Below are 20,231 nucleotides of genomic sequence, written 5' to 3'. Positions count from 1 at the left end.
CATCAGGCCTTACTTGCAGGGAGATCTTTAAAACTCACCTGAATGTGGTCCTGGGCAATTGGCTATAGAATACTCTGGTTAAGATGACCTCCAGAGGTCCCTTCCAACCTCAAAAATTCTGTCGTTTTGTAAAAGCTCCTGCACTGTGGAAAAGTTCAGCTCCCATGACTTAAGCCCAGGAGAGATCTTCCACTGAGAGGGATTGGGTGCCTCCACTGGGTTCAGTTTCAGCTTATATTCAATAAGGCCTCTTGCCAAGTTTTTAAATGCAATAGAGAAGCCAACCCTAGTCACTGCAGAAAGCCATAGGCAATTTCTGCCTATGTCAAGAAGGAGAGGTATGGCCTTTGTAAGGAGAGGATGTACAAGAGCTGCCATAGAGCAGAGCAATTTGGCAGTTGTTTCTCCCAGTTCTCATTACCAAGGTATCGATAGCAAGTCTAATGGCCCCACGGTTCTGGATTCGATGTGCAGGAGACTGTTTATAGCATCTGCTGAGAGGCAGTTACTTTTACTCTCATTGGCAAATCATTGTTTACATCTCGTGTTTCGAAATGCAGCTGGGTTCCAGCCTTTCCTCACCAAGTGGCGGAATATGTGCCCATGTGCTGCTCTTTAGCAACACAAACAGCACAGCCAGAATCCACTTAGCATGGTTTGCTAACCCTACAAACACGCGAGGCTTGGCTACAAGCACGCCAGCTTGTTTCTGACAGCTCCTCAAGCAGAGAGCACAGTGGGAGAGTCACAATTGGGTTAAGGGGTGGCTGAACACCTGCTGAGTAGCCCAAAACAAGAACGAGCTTGATTCTTGCATTGAGGTCAAGTGTGCCATTTATTTTCTCAGTGCGATCATCTTCTTTTTCTGTTCCGTTTCTGATTCTGTTGACATGTGTTGATTCTTGTAAATTTTGTTCATTCTGCCTTATTGGGGGGGGGTCTGTCAGCAACACCAACATCCATCTAGCTCAAAGATGTTATGTTGCAGGAAAGATCCTGAGAACTCAAATGGGACCTCAAGTTATGAAGGTAGAGATTAAAGGCCATGAGAAGATGTACTGAGATGACTGCAGTGAGCTTGGGGGGATCACATTCATCCATTCTGAGCTGCACTCAATCATAGGATCATCATAGAATCATAGAATGTCCTAAGTTGACAGCAACCCCAGTGATCCTTGAGTCCAACTCCTGGCTCCCCACAGGATCACCCAAGGACCAAACCATATGTCTGAGAGTGTCATCTAAATTCTTACTGAACTTCGTGAGGCCTGGTGTCATGACCACTGCCCTGGGGAGCCTACAAAGAAAGTAAAGCCTGAATGCACACTAAAGCCTCTCCTGCTGTGCTGCTTGTTCTAGCCTGGAAGGTGGAAGCTCAGTCTTCCTTATGGATCTGTCCTCAGATATGGGAAGAAGGGAAAAAACACAAAGCAACCAGTAGCTGTCATTGCTGGACTTCACATACTGAAGTCCTTCACTACCTTGTAAGTACCTAAGTCCCAAATGCCTTTTTAGGCTGGGAGATTTTCTTTGCAGAACTCCAGCGGCATCTCAATATGTGCATTGGATCTTGTGGTCTAACCAGAACTGCAGACATTATCTCTGAAGTCTCTCACACAGTTTAACTCCAAGGCTTAGATACATCTTACAGATGAAGACCAAGCTGAAGGCAATGCCCTAGTTGTCGGTGTGAGCAGCAAATGAGACGGGAGCGTACAGAACCTAGAATCATAGAATCACCAAGGTTGGAAAAGACCTCCAAGATCATGCAGTCCAACCATCTACCTGTCACCAATATTTTCCCACTAAACCATGTCGCTTAGTACAATGTCTTAACGTTTCTTGAACACGTCCAGGAATGGTGATTCCACCACCTCCCTGGGCAGCCCATTCCAGCTGAACTGCAGTAGAGGTGTCACAGTGATAGGTAAATGCTAAATTTTAGCCAAATAGGTGAAGAGACATGATTCAAGGGAGAGCACTGAGAAACAAGGGCCAAAGTTTGTAACTGGAGAGTGAAAGAAGAAATTTAAGCAGCCGCAAAGCTTGTTGGTTCCCCTTATTCAGGTGAGAGATTCGAGGTCTGATGGCATCACTTTGATCCAACTTCCAAGAAACTGCACTTTGAGTTCTGGAGCTGCCTGGTGGTGAGTTTCTCCCTGCTAGGAAGTGAGCAGGGCTCAGAGGAGAGGACCTGGGAGAAGCCACTCCTTTTTGTTTTCCAGCTTGGTCCCAGGGTCAGGCGGCTGACGGAGTGGTGAGGGATGTCTGACTCATCAGCCTTTGTGCTGTTTCGCTGAAGCCGTGCAAAGCTCCTGACACCCTCTGATTTCACATTGCATAAAGCAATACACCCCAGTGCCACATGTGCTCCATCACATTCCTCTTTAGCAGAATCCTTCGGCTCTCCAAACCATGTCATGTTTATGTAGACTCCCAAGCACCAGTTATGCAATCTTTCCCATTCTCTCTAGCCAACAAACATCCAATTAAAATGTGCAGTTACCATGGTTTCTCTCTCTCACCAACCTAGGTAGCACAAATGTGAAGTTTGGTTTTGTGAAAATAAATAAATAAATAAATGAAAGGAAAAGAAAGAAGTATTTTCTGGTTAAGCAATGTACACATTCAGTTGATGGCCTTAAATTGTTCTGTTCAGCCCATTTGGTGTTTGGGTGTTTTAATGGTATTCTTTCATATGTTGGGGTTTTATTTTTGCTTGATTGTTGTTTCAGTTTGTTTTGTTTCTTAAGTACTCAAATACATGGAAAGAGAAGAGCTTGGGAACGGTTTGCCATGACAAATACATTGTTTTCAGAGTAAGTCCAACCAGAGAGGGGAACTGGAGCTGGGGAATGTTTGCTGGAGTATATGAACGTGCTGTTGGAAATAACTTGTTGTTAGTAAAAGCTGGGTTTAATTGTAGCCTCTTGAAATCCCTGAAAGTCATATAAAGAAAAGAGCTTTGCAATAAAGCATGTCCTTTAGGATGGAGCTGAAAATGAATGTGGAGCTTAGAAACAAACCAAAGTTGCCTGAACTGGGTTACAAAACCGTGCTCTGCTGTGTGACTCTGGTCATGCAGCATGTCCTGTCATCCTGCCTTGCGAGAACCCTTCATCACAACAAGAAATCGGACCCAAAACCCTGCTCCATGCAAAACCATAGGGATCAGGCAATGTCATGCAACTGATTTCTCCAGTTATTCTCCCAGGCAATAAGAGGCCATTGCAAGCTGTTGCAGCAGCTGCAGAATATATCAGTAATACAGTGAAGCTCAGCTGAATCCTATGGCATGTTCAGGCATTCCTTCCTTTGCCAACATAAGGGAAGGCAACAGGGAAAATGGGGAAACGGGGAAGAAATGTAAAGGCTCACTGGAAGACTGAAGGCTGCAGAGTGTAGCAATTCATCATAAATAATTGCCAGCAAATACATGGCAATAATGGCTGACCGTGCCAAGCAAGGTTATTGGATAGCCCTGGAGATTTCAGCTAGAGAGATTCATCAGGTTTGGCTTCCTCCTTTTTCTTCTTCCCTCCATGTTTAAGGAATAGTGAAATAAAATGAGTAGAGGCCTGAGAGGGTCTGTCTTGGCCAGCAGGAATCTGTAGAGAGTCTCCTGAAGAAGCAGGCTGACGTGATGTACCACGCCACTAATAGAGTCAGTGGCAACTTCTACACTAGTAAATGAAACGGGATGGAGAATAGGTTCAAACGCTGTTAGATGACTATTGGAATAGCTGTCTCCAGAAAGTTTTGGTCTGGTCTGTGCTAACTAATGTTCTCCCTAACCAGGGCTGGGAATGCTACAAGAGCTAGGGAACATCATCTGGAGGAAATACGGGGGAAAAGGTAAGAGTATGAACACAGCTCATGCTGTCCCACTTCAGGTCCAGACAACATGTCTCAGCCCCATTTAATTTGCTAAGCAATTTTTTTGATTCTGCCTGTTGTGGTATTTCTATAGAGCTTGGTTGAACTGAGGTTTTGTTTGAGAGGGAAGGGAAAGTGTTGCAGAAGACAGCAGATTAGCTGTACGTACTGGTGGTATGAGCTGCAGAGGAATATGTTTTGGATGTGGTCTGGGAGGTGGTGGATTTTTAAGATCATATAAAGCTGCGTCCTGATGGTATCTCTTCCCTTTTGTGCTGGATTTTGTAGAAGGGAATCTATAGCAGACAAGAACTGGGTGCCTAGCCCAATGTGAGCATGGACATGCTGCTCAGTGGAGATTGGTCTGATGGGAGCACAGTGCTGTTGTGCTCTGAGGGATCACAGCTATGGGAATGCACATAGGATCAAAGCCATTCCTGCAGAGATGGTGGCTTTCCTGACTTACCAGGTTAGGGGAAGATCAGAAACAATGAGTAGAGCTGTGCACCACAGCAGATAACGGGCCAAGGAAGGAAGGTCTCTGGAGGGCAAAGCATCTCATGGCCTTGCTCCCTCCAGCCTACTGGAAAGGCTGTCAACTCTCCCATTTCGATAGGCTCTCTGGTAAGCTCGGTCTGTGCAGTTTCAGCTCATGAGATCATCTGTTTCCCGAAGGTTAGGATGGAACAACATTTCACCACTGATGGCAACCTCAAAGCAAAGCAAACCCACTGAAGCCTTAATTATGTCTTTATTGTCCAGGGCCAAGCTGTGTGCGGCCTGGCAACATGCCTTTCATTCTGCAGAGACGATTACATTTATACTACATTACACATTGTGGGTTGGGGTTGGTAGTGCCGTTGTAATTCAGCAAGGGACATCTCCATTCAGATCACTCGCTTGGCAGTGCTCGCCAGAGTGCTGTGAGGGCCATGTGTATGCAGATCCCATAAAGAAGATTTTTGTTGCCTTTCTCCCAGGCAAGTCCCTCCTGACCACCACATGGCATGATGTAAAAGGGCTTTGTGTTGCTTGTCAGCAAGAACGCTCCAGCTGAGACTGAAAAGGGCATGGGTGAGGTGGGTGCCTGGTCACAAAGACTGGGCAGCACAGAGGGAGCAGTGCAAAGGTGACTGTTGGGGTTGGTGAGGAAGCATAGGGCTGGGGTGTGACTAGTGAAGAAGTTTTAGAAGCAGGATGGTCTAGGTGGAAGAGCTGGAGGAAGGGAGGTGGATTTCATGACAAGAAAACCTGGTGGAAGGATTAAGATGTGAGTGGTGTGATAGCAGCAGCAATGGAGGTAGATATAGAATCACAGAATCATAGAATGGCTTTGGTTGGAAAGGACCTCAAGGATCATGAATCTCCAACCTCCCCCTGCAGGCAGGGCTGCCAACCTCCACATTTAATACTAGACCAGGCTGCCCAGGTCCGCATCCAACCTGGCCTTGAACAGCTCCAGGGATGGGGTGATCCGTTTGCCCAGAATATGGGGTGTAAGCCAGGGCCAGCTAATTGGGATCACTGAGGACATCAGGAGAGCCCAGGGCTCTGGTTTGTGGTTGAACAGGATGTGGAGGAGGAAAAGCTGATGGCAGGTGTGAACAAGAGGGACTTTGATGGAGATGGCTGGAGAGGGAAAGGAGTCTGGAGTGAAATGTGAAAGGCAGAGTAGAAGGAGAGCTGTAGGAGAACAAAAAGTCCACTGCCTCCTGCAAAACTAAAAAGAGCAGTCCTGACTTTGGGACAGAGGTTGCCCTTTCTGCTTTACTCCAGAGTAGTTCCTCTGGCATGTAGAGCCATGGAAGCATAGAATCATTAAGGTTGGAAAAGACCACCAAGATAATCACATCTAACTATCAGCCCATCCCACCCACATCTCCATGGTTCTTCAACACCTCCAGAGACAGTGACTCCATCACCTCCCTGGGCAACTGTGCCAGTGCCTGATCAATCTTTCTGAGAAGAATATTTCTTCCCAATATAGCAGAGCTTCCTATTATGCCAAGCCTACTTCTTCCCTCTTCTGAATATTTCCTCTAATGCCAAGAGGATGTCAATGGACTTCTGAATTTTTTTGGCACTTACCTGTCCAAACCCATCCCTCACTCACCCACCAAACCCTGTGCATGTTTCAAAACTTCAAAGCAAGCAAACCCCAGGTTCTTTTTGTGGAAATCAGTTCAACAGCCCTAGTACAATGATATTTATGTTGACAAAGTGATGATGATTTTCACAAGGGTATGTCAAGAGCCCAGGGTATTCGTAACCACGAGGAACTCAATCAACAAAGGACCACCTTTCAGTGAAGGGTCCGTGCTTGCCCTGGCTGGATGGAAAATCCAAAGTGTGATGAATCTGATGTGATTTGACAGCTTCTGTGTGTCTTGTTTCTGGTCAGAAGGTTGAAAGGTGGTGGTGGTGAGTGGATTGCATAACAGCAGAAGATGTTGGGCTGAACTAATGAGGGAGGGCTGAGAAATTGGAACAATCTTGGTTAGAGGAATATGTGAGGTTCAGTGTCATGAACTGTTGGGTTGCGGACACGTGTCCATCTCTATGCATTGAATAAATACTGGAATTCCAAAGTAAATGCAGACCTAAGCTAAGAATAGCATTCCAGCCTAATCCTCAGATACCAATGGTGAAGGGAAAAGAACGCCACACAAACCACACCAAATAATTAGGGTGAGCAAGATCTCTGCTAATAATCACATATTAGTGTTCCATTTCTGCAAAATATGTTTCTTTCCCACATCACAGACTGTCCCAGCCTCCTGCCTTGGGAGGGATGAACAGAAGCTGAATCAACTTTGTGGGGCAGCATTAATTTATGAAAGTCCCCAGGCTCCTCATTGCATCTTGGCCATGTTTTGACTTTGTGTTAGGAGGCAGCGTCTTGTCCAGCTGAGTTTCTAAGGAAGGTGTGGGTATGCAGGTATGGGAGGAGATAAACAACACTGTAGGTCATTCCCCAGTGGGGTGTAGTAAGGGGGAAACCTAGAGTGTACCTTAAAAAGCACTTTGGACGTGGCTTGGACTTGCTTGTCTTGTAACATAGACATAGCCGAGAGCGATAGGAGTAGGAAAAAGTTTTTTTTATGGGAAGATGTTGGAGATAGGAAGACTGCTTAGGATGAAGAAGCAAGAGGCAGATCTTGGGGACCAAGAAAGCACATGGTCAGTGGTAAATTATGTTTAGACAACACGAGGCTGGTTCTCTCACCAGGATGGGAATCAGAGACCCTGCCAAAGTTCCCTCATGCATTTGTGGAGAAATCGTTTCAGTGTGTGTCAGATCAGTGGAATAGGGACTGCTTCCTTCAGCAACAAAGTCCTAACAGCAGTCATGGAAAGCAGTGGATCACTTGATGTAGTTGAAAGATGGTAGAACTAAATCAAATGAAAAGAAATGTGGACATTGGAAAGTGGTGTTTCAGGATATACCTGAGCTGAGGAGGAAACACCCACTGCAAAACACTCAGAATGACCCAACTTGAAGCAAAAACCAGGGGAAGGTTTTTGCAGAAGTGTCCCATGTTATTCTGCTGAAGATGTTCAGATCCTCTTGGAGGCCTCTCCTCCTCATCCTATATAATGAACAAAATGAGTTGACTGCTCCAGGACATTCTACTTCATCTAATCAGTGGGCAAACACCCTCCCCAGCTCTGTCTGAGCATGGCAGAGAGACTTCCCTGTGCACATAAAAAGCTTTATGCAAGAGAACTTCATGTTATCACATTAAGAACAGAGTATTTCTGGGTATCTTGGCTCTTTCATATTTAGGGAAAAGATAAACTAGCATCCTGAGTTGCCATGGTAAGTAATATAGCAGCACCCCTGCGTAATGCTGCTCTGCAAATACTTTAATATTGAATGACTGTAATTTTTGCTTTGGAGACTGGAAAATAGATTCTGAGACCAACTGAATGGTAGCTGATGAAAGTCATTTTGCAGGGCTCTTAAGCATCTCAGCCAGTGAGGTACAAACCAGAAAAGTAAGAAATGTTATAGCTTGATTCAGGATATGCTATCAATGCATTCACTGGGGGTGTGGGTTTGCTGGTGATTAATGGCAGGAATGACTTCAGTATAAATCTCTGTTATTTATTAAGTATTGACAGTGGGATAAGAGCAGCACATGGCAGAGAAGTTTCAGCTCTCAGTACAGGGATTTCAGTAGCTCTTAGGAGCAATGCTGCTCCAGGGGAGGTGTTGAATGTGGTGAATAGCTTTGGAAAACTAACTCATCTTCCTTTCTCTGATGCCATCTCTCTGACTTCTCCATCTCTCTCTCCTAGTACTCTGAACAGAAACTGTGTGTTGACAGGAGAGCATAAAATGCCTCTCCATGGCAACTTCAAAACTCCATAAATTAGCCCTTACTTAGTGTGCTTTCCTTCGGATAGAATCAGTTGATACCATCAGAGCTGAAAGACACGAAGAGGGAACCACCTCCCCAAGGCTATAAGATAGTGGGATCCATCTTGGTTTACAGGCATCACCTCCAATCTGAAAGTATAAAAGGATGAGAGAGCTGTAGAAAGGCAGGGAGAAAAAGAGCATCTCTCCTCCCAGAACCAAGATTCATAGAATCATTAAGGGTGGAAAAGGCCACTAAGATCATCAAGTCCAACCACCAGCCCATCATCCATGCCCACTAAATCACATCCCTAAAGAGGAATCAGCACACATCCCTGGAGTCACAGCAGAGCTGAGCTAAAGTTTGGTCTTAGCACCTTCTACACTAAAGGAGGTTATATTCTAGACCAAGAAGTGACCATAAATGCACTGGAAGGAATGTTCCTAGTCTTTACCAAAGACGTTGATCAGCCAACCAGCACCTGGAGTGGTGGATTCTGGGTTATACTCATATGCACTGGAGAGCATTAATAAAGGGAAATACAGGAAATCTTGATCGTATCTTCCAGCTCCCCAGTAGATCAGACTGCTCTGAATCTTTGAGACTCTGAAGATCCTGGTCCCAAAGTCCAATGCATTTAGAATCTATTTAGCACCTTTATCTTGTTGCTGAATCAGCATCTCACAGTAGGATAAAGGAGAAGCAGCTGCTCTCCTCTATCCAGGCTTTTTGTCTCCCATCTTTTCACAGGCAGTCCTTCACCCATCCATTTTCATTATGCTCAAGCATGAGCTGGGTGGGCTGTGAAGGGTGGGAGACTGATAAGCAAGGAGTACCATGCAGGCATACCTGATTTACTTTTTTTTTTTTCCTTTGTTTAAACAGCATGATCCAGTAAAAATAAGATAAAATAATAATAAAGTAATAATAAAAGGAAAAGCTGTACACAAAATCTTTAAAAAATAAAAAAATAAAAAATAAAAAAAAATACTCCTGAAACGAGTAGCTACTCTCCTGTATCTTGCTGCCAATAAACGATGATAGATTTTTTTCCCCCTGAATAAATAACAATGTAAGTCTCAGAATAACATGCCAAGACACTGGTTTGTCTGGGAGATTTCTCATTCATTCCCAGGCCCAGAATACATGGTGTGCTTCAAGCAGCAGGCAGGCTTGTACTGTTAATCCTCCCTGTGGTTTTGGTGGCTGAAGAAGCTGGAAATTGGGGTTACCAGATATTATTCTGCCTGGCTCCAAATTTTCTTCCTCTTTTTCTACATCAATTCTTTCCCTTGAAGAAACATTCATTAACAACCAGAGATATGAACCCTTCTGAGGACCTCAGAGCTGGCCACAGACAGATCAGGAACAAGAACTTTGGTGTTGCTCAGTGCTTGTGCAAGGAGAAGACCTCATCTATACACAATGGTTGTAGACTTCAGCAACAATAGGAGAATGATTTTCTTTCTTCTAGGGCATCTTGCAGAATACAGCGTAGATAAAGCCTTTGAAGGAGTTGGCCTTGCATGGCATGTCATCAGATGGGGCTTTTAATGAGTCAAGCCTCACTCTCTGGAGATGGCTCCATGTTCCCAGGGTCATCTTCTGTGATCGTGGAATCAAAGATTTTTCATGGATGCATCTGTCATGTCCTATGAAAAGAGGTTTCTCTTCTCCTCTCAGAGCAGCAGACTGCTCTGGATTGCATACGAAATCCGAGAATATTTCTCAAATTGTCAAGACCTCCTTTCTTCCTGGAGCCTTCATTCCTCTTACTTCAAAGCCAGCCCTGCGATGTTAGATGCATCAAGAAGAGAATGTCATCACAGCTGCAGTTAGCAACATGGCAGTCCCCAGATGCAGGGCATATTTGCTGTGGGGATGGCATTTAAGGCAGGTTTTCATTATGTGGAAAGTGTGTATCCAAGCCATCCTGCAGGGTGGCGTGGTGCCTGTATTTACAGTGCTGGCAGCTTTCAATAGCAATCTATTTTTAATGAAACCAAGCTGGAATGTGGTGCCTAAACTCTTGATTTAAGGCAGATTTCTAAAGGCAAGATTTACGCAAATTTGCTTGATTGGAACTTAATTATTGCAACAGTCAAGTTCAGCTCAAATGATCTTGCAGAGACAGCCACAGGAGTCAGATAATTCATGTCAGAGAGAAGACATCAATTTGCATTCCTTACATTTCCATTTGGAAGGTTTCCTAATTCTGGAGAAAGCAGGAGGCCAGTGGGAAAGCGAAGGGCCAGTGGGACTGACAGTGGGTAGATCTGTTCCCCAAAGCCCTCCTGTGAAAGGCATTGTGTGTGAGTTATGGCAAATCCAGTGTCACCAGGAAGGCAAAACACTGTAGACTCATGCATCCCAGCACTGCTGAATGCTGCTGTGAAGCCAAAGGGAAGTCTGGGGGCCCAGGTGTGAGAGGTAAGATAGGCCTTGTCCATGATTAATGAGGAACTATAATTTGCAAGATTTTGTTGATTAGTTTTTTAACAGATTTATTCAGTTTTAGTTTTGGTGCGGAGCGGAGAGCCAAAGCTAGGGAATGGGAGAGAAGCAGAGCCAGCTCCAAGAGTTCAAAAATGATGGGGATTTGCAATGTTTGAAGTTGCCCTGTGTAACTTGGTTGCCTTTAGCAACTCAAATTCATTCTTTCCCACTTACTTGCATTTCAGTGCATAAAGCATAATAGGAAAGAAGCTGTCTGGTATTCCCTCAAAGACATGAGTCCCTCACTCTCCTAGGTAGTAAGTGGTACTGCATTTATTTATGTCAGGAAGGAGATACAGGTATTTCTCTCCTTCATCTGCATGTTTCATGATGGGCATGATCCTCTCACACCTGCACTGTGACCAGCGACTCCCAGTTCTCACTGGGTTGTGTACCCAAAAAATCATCTTTGGACAGGTTAATTGCCAGTGAGCATCTTCAGAAAGCCTAGAGGATATGTTAGTCCTACCGGGGGAAGTCTCTGGTTTGGATTTTTGTGAGGGGTAAAATTTGCCTCCGTTTGCACGTTCTAGATTTGGACATTATTCCTTTTGGATCTGATGCAGAAGGGAGGTGTCAGGGAGCAAAGAATAGGGAGAATGGCATCAGGTTGGGAAACCCAGTGACGCCTTGGCAGGATGCCTGCTCCCAGCCCGTCTCGCACAGTTGGGAGTGATTAATGAGATGAAGTTCTCCTCCTTTCCCTACCGCAACCCGCTGGGCTGTCCGGGTTGGCGGAGACTGTGGTTTGGGTTTCTCTTGTTCACTGGGATGAAATGCAGCTCCGGTGATGAAGAGGGAGGCTCTTGCTAGATTACTTCTGCTGTTCTCAGCAGTGTCTTCACCTCCTCAGCTTCTCCACTGCCTCATGGGCTCCAAGTCTTGTTTCCCTGCCTTCAGCACCATGTTACACTTCAGAAGAGACCAAAGACAGGAAGGATGCTCCAAATGCCTGGAATGCTGAAAGCTACCTTTGTCTTTGAAGCTGATTTGTTTTTCCAGCCTTTTCCAATTTGCAAATTGGTCAGCATGATAGGAATTTCTCTGATCCTTTCCTTAGCCAAAGGGGGAAGAAGGACTTGTCATCACTTCTTCTTCCAGAACTCAAAAATGAAAAGATTTCTACCCAAGCTCATGAACACTTGAGGCAGAAATGATGACTTACATCTGGGTGTTGAGGTTCCACTTGTTTGCCCACAGCTATCCAGATGGAGCTTCATGACCTTCATGGCTGCAGACCACAGGCTGAGATCTGCTGAAACCTCTGCCACCTCCTGTTGTGTACTCTTCTTCCCTAAACTATTTCTGAACACATGTGAAGCATTGGTTGCATCTGGCTTTAGGAAGCTTCACATCTCAGCTGCATGTTTGTTCCTGTCATGAGGTAGTTTCAAAGGATACTCCCTCAGTCTTGTACCATTATTCCTATTTCCCCTTCTCTAAGCCCCTCCGGCTTCTGCAGTGTTTTTCTCCTCTTTTTCAGGTTGGATATTAGGATAAATTTCTTCTCAGAAAGAGCAGCCAGGCACTGGCACAGCTGCCCAGGGAGTGATGGGTTCACCATCCCTGGAGCTGTTCAAGAACGGTGGACATGTGGCACCTGGGGAACGATCACTGGGCATGGTCGTGTTGGGTTGGGATTGGGCTCAGTGCTCTTTTCCAACCTTAATGACTCTATGATTCTGTCACCACCATTTGGTTCAACAATTGAATGCTCAAAACTGAGACTTAAGGTAGCCCATAAACCCAGCTCTGGAAGGGACTGGCTCACTTAAACATAGAAGCATAGAAACACAGAAGCAGAGAAGCACAGAATGGCCTGGGTTGAAAAGGAACACAATGATCATCTGGTTTCAACCCCTCTGCTATGAGCAGGGTCGTCAACCAGCACACCAGGCTGCCCAGAGTCACATCCAGCCTGGCCTTGAATGCATCCAGGGATTGGGCATCCACGATCTCTTTAATCAAGATGTAGGAATCTTTCCATGCAGACTCAAATTCTGCTATAGACTTCCTTGGTGATGCTAGGTAGGTCAACCCAAACTTTACGAACAGAGCCACAAATTCTTGCTTTCAGTGAATGTGGCTTGAGATGCTGAGATCTAATCCAGCACGAAACTGAGCAGTTAACAACATCTGGGCTTTTCTGGGAGATAACGCTGAATTTAATCAGTGCTAGCTCTCCTCTAGTTTCTTAGAATTTACAGGTGCTTTGGAAACAAGCTGGAAGATAAATGTGTGAGTGGATGAAGCACTCCATGGAGAACAAACTACATTCTACAATTCCTAAGGAGATCTGGATAAGAATAAATAGTGGTAATATTAATGAGTAGACGAGCGTTTTTTTCTCCTACCATGGGATACCATGTGTGCAGTGAATAACATGAAGCATTAAATCCACTGTGAGAAAGTGGCTGACAGCATCCTTTTAAACTAATTAAAGTAATTCTGGGTAGCTTCTTCTTGCTTGAAATTAGGCAGGGTAATTTTACAGATATTTAGGTCACTCTGAGTGCACATACTGTATTTAGCAAAGCAGGCTTTCTGACTAATGTGGGTGTCTTTGCCTGCATTCATGAAAACTTAACAGTTTTTCTTTGTAGTTAAATTTATCCCTGAGCGAAAGATGAAAGATGAAATCTTGAAGATTTCTGCTGGTTGTTCTAATCAATGAGTATACATCCTCCTTTGAGCTCAAGGAAGGGAAGGGTTATCTATGCATTTATAGGAAATTATAACTAGTTCTACACAGAGGAGAAGATTTTGTTTTCTTCTCTGATTGTTGTTTACCATGCTCTAATTAGCTCATCATTAATGGGAATTGAATGTCCTATTTAGCTGGAGTCAATGCCCATGCTAATGTCATTAGTGCAGATAGCTGTATTTGATATTTCTGTGCACAAGATCTTAGGCAGAGAAAATCATGCTGGAGTGATACTCTCCTCACTGAGGAGCCCCAGATTTCACGTTGAAATGGACTTCCATGCAGGCACCGGGCTCTCACATAACATTGCCTTCTTATTTAAGGAGCAGGGTGAGCCCTGGGAAAATGAAAGGCTATAAAAGAGGAAAGGCTTTCCAGCCAGCTCGTGACATTTGGCCTTACATCAGCATTTTGGGGAGAAGTGGAAAGAATGAGTCAGTGTGCAGAGGAGGTTGCAACAACGAGGGAAGGAAAACAGGCCCTTACATGATGTGGAAAAAGCACTACCTATGTCTGAGAAAATCTTGACTAGCACCAAGCAAAGGGACAGGAAAAAAGGGACATCAAAACTTGGTTATCTAAAGGGGAGCTACAGGAAAAAAGGGGATTGACTCTTTAGCAGGGTGCGTGGTGACAAGGTGAAATGCTTTTGAACTTGAAGAGGGTAGATTTAAGTCGGATGAAAAGGGAAGAGTCATTTACAGTGAGGGTGGTGAGGTACTGGAACAGGTTGTCCAGAGATGTGGCTGATGCTTCATCCCTGGAGACATTCAAGGCAAGGCTGGACCTTGTCAAGGCTCTGAGCAACTTGGTGGAGCTGTGAATGTCCCTGCTCATAGCAGGGGAGTTGCACTAGATGGCCTTTAAAGGTCCCTTCCATCTCTAAGCATTCTATGAGTCTATGATTCCATCTAATCTATCCAGATGGGATTCTGTGTTGGATTCTATGATGGATTCTATGAGCCCAATCTTGGGAAATATCACCAAAAGCTGTCACTTTGTATTCCATCTCCGCCATTAAAATGGAAGAAGTTGTGTTATTTCCAGTCCTATCTCAGGTTCTCCCCTCATGGTGCATGACGAGTTTCTGTGGCCAGGGTACATCAGGGAATTTTTTGTCTAGCTGAGGACCTTTAAGTGTGAAGTAAAGCATTTTTTCCAGGAAGTAGACTGGGGGAAAAAAAAAAAGAAAAAAAAAGTGTGTAATTTCTTTTGTCTGGTTTTATTATCCGGATTACTATAGAAACACAAAGTACCAACTATGGCCCCACTTTGTGCTAGAGCTGTGTATGGGATGGAAAGACTGATCCTGTCCCAAATTGCTTACAATTGATGAGCAAAATGAGAGACACCAAAGTGGTTTCCAGGAAGATTCCTGACCACCACCACTTGATAATGGAGCTAGCATCTTTGTTGGTGGATGTCACCGCCTCTTTTATGCAATTTATAGAGCCATTACAGCCTGGAAAACACAAAGATTGTCACCATTCCTCATATTTATGACTAAGAGCAACCCCTCTCTTCTGCTGTCACACTGCTCCCTTGGGTTAACGTCCTCTTGAGTTGTAATCTCCATATCGTTTTGTCACCAAGGCAACCATTGCCTTCACTTTGAGAATCCGAGTACACATATCTCTAGCTTTGCCTTTGTGCTCTGAAATGTTTTCTTCCATCTGCCTTCACGTCATAAGAGGGTCCTACGTGTTCCACATGGCCTCTATTTCCAGGGATCAGCCAATCAGTCATTGGAGAACGCAATTTCCCTTCCTGCACCCACACGGGAGGTCTCCAAATTATATGAGAATGATTTAACTCTGTCCTGGCCTGCTGAAATCCTCAGAGGTTTAATTACTTGGCGACACAAAAACTGCCCACGTGTGCCAGAACCAGTGGCCAATCTCCCTCCAGATCTCGCTTTTGACATTAATCATTTCCAGCTGTTTCAAAGAAAGATGTAAGAAGTGCTACACTTGATAAATTATGCAATTTTCCCACAGGGGAAGTTTCATCCTAATGGGCTGTTGGTAGCTTGTTTGTGCTCTGCAGTATGAGAATTGATATCCTTTTCAAAGCCATCTAACATAGCTGTAGATGCTCCATTAGACAGATGAATGTCATTTTCTTTCCTTTCTTTTGTGTTTGTCTTTTTTTTCTTTTTGAATCTTGCTCACCCCTGAGCTTGCATAATGGCTCTTGGTGATGAGTTCCACAGCTTAATTAGGCATTGTAATAACACATTTTAAATTGATGAGGTGCTCTATTTGCCTTTTGACTTTGTTGGGTGGGTTTTGCTTTTTTTTGTTGTTGTCTTTTCTTCTCATTTTTTAGACATGACGGAGGGATTCCCAGCCTGTTCCCTCAGAAACGTCCTTCACTTTTACTGCACTTGGAATCATAGAATGGTTTGAGTTGGAAGGGACCTTTAGAGGCTGGCTTGTTCAACTCCCCTGCAGTGCACAGGGATACTCAGAGCTCCATCAGGTGCTCAGAGCCCCATCCTGAAAGGTGTCTCCAGGGATGAGACTTCTTTCATGTCTCCTCTCTTCTCAGCCAGCTGTGAGTCCCTAAGGCAGATGAAACTTTCCTCTATCTTCTAATCCAAAATCCTTTTCACAGAATCATAGAATCACAGAATGGCCTGGGTTGAAAAGGAACACAATGATCATCCAGTTCCAACCCCCTGCTATGTGCAGGGTCACCAACCAGCAGACCAGGCTGCCCAGAGCCACATCCAGCCTGACCTTGAATGTCTGCAGGGATGGGGCATCCACAGCCTCCTTGGGCAACCTGTTCCAGTGCCTCACCATCCTCTGTGTGAAAAACTTCCTCCTAATATCCAACCTAAACCTCCCCTGTTTCAATTTAAAACCATTCCCCCTTGTCCTATCAATGCCCTTTTGAAACTCAGGCAGAAAAATCTTCCTTTCTCCTTAGTGGACACTGGGAAGAGACAGAGCAAATATCAGATGTGTGCATCAGCAGAACAGCCAATGGCTCCAGGAATTCTGCAGGAGCATCTCCATTTCCCAGGGGCCCGCTGGGTTTGACATTGTTTGCCATGGGAAACGAAAACTTTTAGTTCAGCATTTCCATTTGGAAGAAAGAAGTGCAAGGAGAAAGCTGCCTTCAGACTCTGTCATCTCACTTTGTTTTGACTTCTGTGCTAGCCCAAGTCAAAACAGGATGAAGCAAGACGCTGTGAAGTTAAACTAAACTTTTCGTTTAATCCCAATATGCTGGGATTAAAAAGAATAAAAATGTATCCATGAGAGATTTCAAAATGTTCAGTTTTTGATAGAAATTTTAAATTTTTTGGAGGGACAAAAATTTCTCTTGCCCAGGAAGTCTAAACTAAAGCCTCCAAATGTCCCTATTGGGAGACAGGATGAATTATATTGTTGTTAAGAGAAATTATTGGGGCTCGGGGAATGTGGATTTATTTCCTGGCATGGTTACAAATCCCCTCTGTAGCTCTGAACGAGTCATTTGGAAATAAATCTTACTGAGGACTTAAGCATCACAATCCTGAGCGCTTCATTACCCTCTTTTTGAGGTGTTTAATGCCTGGAATGGGACTGCAGTCCCTAAGGAGATGGGAACAGAGGCTGGGGAAGATGTCCATATGGGAACAGCAGATTTGGAGCATGCCACGTTTTCTCATTCAATACTTGTCATCTGTTCCAAGCTGGGAACCTTTTCCTGAAAAATGAACATGTTTCCAATCCCCTTGTAAGTCACAGAGTAAAATGGTAAGAAAAACATGACTTTCTGAGCACTGAGATTTGAGGTGCTTGTAGGCAATGCAACAATGCTGGGAGAGATCTTTTTTGCTCATCAGTTCTCAGAGGTTTTGGGAAGTCTGGGAGTCTTTTGGCTTTAGTTTATTAGTGTCTGTAGATTTAGGGGACATTCTCGACTTCCTTTCATGACACCTCAAAAAAACTACAAGCTATTGTTAGCTGTACAACAGCAGCAATGATATCTCACAAGTATGAGTCCCACATTTACCTAGACTGTATGCCCGATTTCCAAGGGAAGGTTACGCTGAAAATCATTCCTGCAGGTGTTCAGAAATAACAGATGGGGCTGTAGATAGCTTTATTATTATTATTATTTTTTAACGCTGATGTTCTTTCGCACTTGAAAATATTTCAGTGGTCTTTTCTGACCCTAATGATCTTATTATTTTTTGTCCTCAGGAAAAAAGATGGTCTGCACAGTCTGATAGCAGAGGAAAACCTGAATGTCCTTCAGCTGTGGCATGGCCAGCTCTTCCATGATCTCCATGGAGGAACATCACATCCATTGCTGGACATCACATCCAGGAGAGCATCTCGATCCCATTCCCATCTGCATCCCATGGTGCAAGTGGCTCTTTGATGCAGTAGATCTCAGCATCCAGGGTTGGAGACACAAGACCTGATTTTGCACTCGAGGCAAAGCCTTCGAGCCAGGGCAGCTGCTTCATCTAAAATCTTTAATGCAAAGCAGAGCTTTGGGACAGATCCGTGCCTGGGGCTGAGAGATGCGTCTTGCTGGCAGACAGAGCCGTTGCGGGCTGGGCCCTCTTGCTGAAGGGTCATTTAATTTGGAACTTGCTGCTCTGTCAGGGCCTAGAGCCACCAATCCCCTGGGCACAGTGAGATCCATCTGTTTACCAAGCTCTGCACGTCCAGGGCATGACAAGGAACTTGGCCGGGCTGGGCCGAGCGGGCTGGTTTGAATCTTGCCTCTTTCTTGTGGGATTGTGTCGGGGGAGAAGTGAATCCAGAGATGGGCTTTGATGCTGGCACTCGTTGGCAGCATGCTGCAAATGTGGACGGGTGGTTCCCGCGCTGCAAATGTGCTGTGGGCATGGGCAGCGGGCACAGCGACACTCAAATAAATTAAATATTTCTCAGGAATGGGGTGGGGACGTCAACAAAACCTCTGCCTTATGCAATTGCCGCCAGCACTACAACAGATTCAAAGCAGCTGCTGTTGGCTTTCCCTCTTTGCTTTCATAAAGCGGTTGTTTGTGTGCTGGATCCTGATGGATGAGGTGGTGGGGGAGGGAGAAAGGGACGTGTGTGAGGGAAGCACGAGGGTGGCTGGGTGAAGGGATGGTGCCCACATCTGCCATTGTTGGCCAAGGATTGTTGGACAGCTTGAAGCTCGGCCAACCCTAAAGGAAAAGCAGTCTTCTTGTGAGCCCATGCAAGGACAGTGAGCTGAGGAAGTCCATGGAGGGCCATAAATAGGGAGTGGTGGGACTGAGCCAAAAGGATATTCCTGGAAACACCAACCGGAGGAAGATGTTGCCATTGAGGCCAGACAAGATGCAGCTCCTAGTTGCTGAGGCACAGGATGAGTAGGGCTGCAGTGAGACCTTTGACTCAAGTAGGAGAAGGATGATTTTGTTGAGGTAGCAAGAAGTAGAATCATAGACTCACAGACTCATAGAATATCCCAAGTTGGAAGAGATCCACAAGGACCACTAAGTCCAGCTCCTGACTCCACATAGGATCACCCAAATTCCAAACACTATGGATGAATCCATTGTCCAAACTCTCCTGGAACTCCAGCAGCTTAGGGCCATGACCACTGCCCTAGGGAGCCTGTTACGTGCCCACCACCCTGTAAAGAAATAAATAAATAAAAGAAGGGCACAAAGTAGAAACGGTAAGATTTGGACAAAGCCTGTGTGGGGCTGAGAGGAGAGGATGCAGGATGACACTGGAGGAATGGCCTGAAGTTGCAGGGAAGTGGCTGAACCTGCTGAACTCTCGTTTGGCTTGCTGTGCTTGACCTGGCAGATGAATTGCTCTACAAGGAACAAAGTGGATGGTGGGACAGTGATGATGGTGAGACTGCTTGCAGCAAGGAGGGAGGACATGACAGAGGTGACTGGTGATGTGAGGGGAAAGAGACAGGACAAGAGAAGGAAGAAAAATAAAAGAAGGGGTGCAGGTGACATGGCGATGCCTGTAACGGAGCACTTGTGTCCATTTCAGATGCAGTACGATTCTAGATAACTCCTTCAAATAGCCTGCTTGAAACTCTCTGTAGGACAAGAGAAACGTGTGCACTAACCACTGCATTAGCCAGCATCTAAACATGTAGAGTGACTGCCAGTGGCTATGGCTCTGCCTCTGTGCCTTGCAGGGTAGCCCAGGTTGAATTTTCTATCTCATCTCGGAAACAAGATGCATGCAGCAATGAAACAACACACTGCACTATAAATTTAAAACCCAAGCGTGGAGGAATGGATGCTTCCCATACAGACCCTCCCCAACCCAAATATACTTGCCTTCAGCCACGTATTGTTGCCTTTTTTTTTTCAGCCCTAGTATTCACCAGCTTCTTTCTATTCAAACACTGAAACATGCTCATATGAGGGCGAGCATGTCTTTACATATAACTAGTATTTCAGCAAAACCCCAGGAGCAATAAAATCATCGCTCAAACAGAGACACTCCAGCCAGATATCCACAAAGAAGTCTTTTCCATCATTCCAGGAAATCATCCCTCAGCTGTCTCCAGTAATCCTATTGTGAATAGATGTCTTTTGCCACTTTCCCAGAATGTCCACAAATGCAGGGGGTTTTGGATCCAGGGAGGACAGCGCAGGAAAACCAAGATTTAATGTTCCAATGGAGGCAAAGAAATTGCCCTGCCAGCCAGCTCTCTCTCCATTCTGAGGTAGAATGAGACCCAGCCCTACCAAAGAGGCAGAGAAGTCATTTTACTGAGCTTCTTCAGGCCTGGACTAGCCTTTAAACACATAATTGGTGCAGTTTAAGTGTTGCTTG

General features: G+C 45.0%; 1 protein-coding gene and 1 long non-coding RNA gene across 3 annotated transcripts in view; one reads left to right on the top strand and one right to left on the bottom strand.

The window, feature by feature from the left end:
• PTPRA (protein tyrosine phosphatase receptor type A) overlaps positions 1-20,231 on the bottom strand; it is a 553,533-nt gene that overhangs the window by 71,847 nt on the left and 461,455 nt on the right. The gene's annotated exons all lie outside the window — the stretch shown is intronic.
• On the top strand, positions 3,370-18,455 carry LOC125692755 (uncharacterized). 2 transcript variants are annotated; one of them, XR_007376819.1, is made up of 3 exons: positions 3,370-3,511; positions 3,799-3,855; positions 17,640-18,455. It is a non-coding gene; the product is annotated as an uncharacterized LOC125692755 (long non-coding RNA). The 2 variants fall into 2 exon arrangements; XR_007376820.1 differs by lacking the exon at positions 17,640-18,455 and adding an exon at positions 9,715-10,133.

The sequence above is a fragment of the Lagopus muta genome, chromosome 4, assembly GCF_023343835.1.
Source record: "Lagopus muta isolate bLagMut1 chromosome 4, bLagMut1 primary, whole genome shotgun sequence".
Classification (NCBI taxonomy): Eukaryota; Metazoa; Chordata; class Aves; order Galliformes; family Phasianidae; genus Lagopus; species Lagopus muta.
This window is presented reverse-complemented; position numbering and strand designations above follow the sequence as displayed.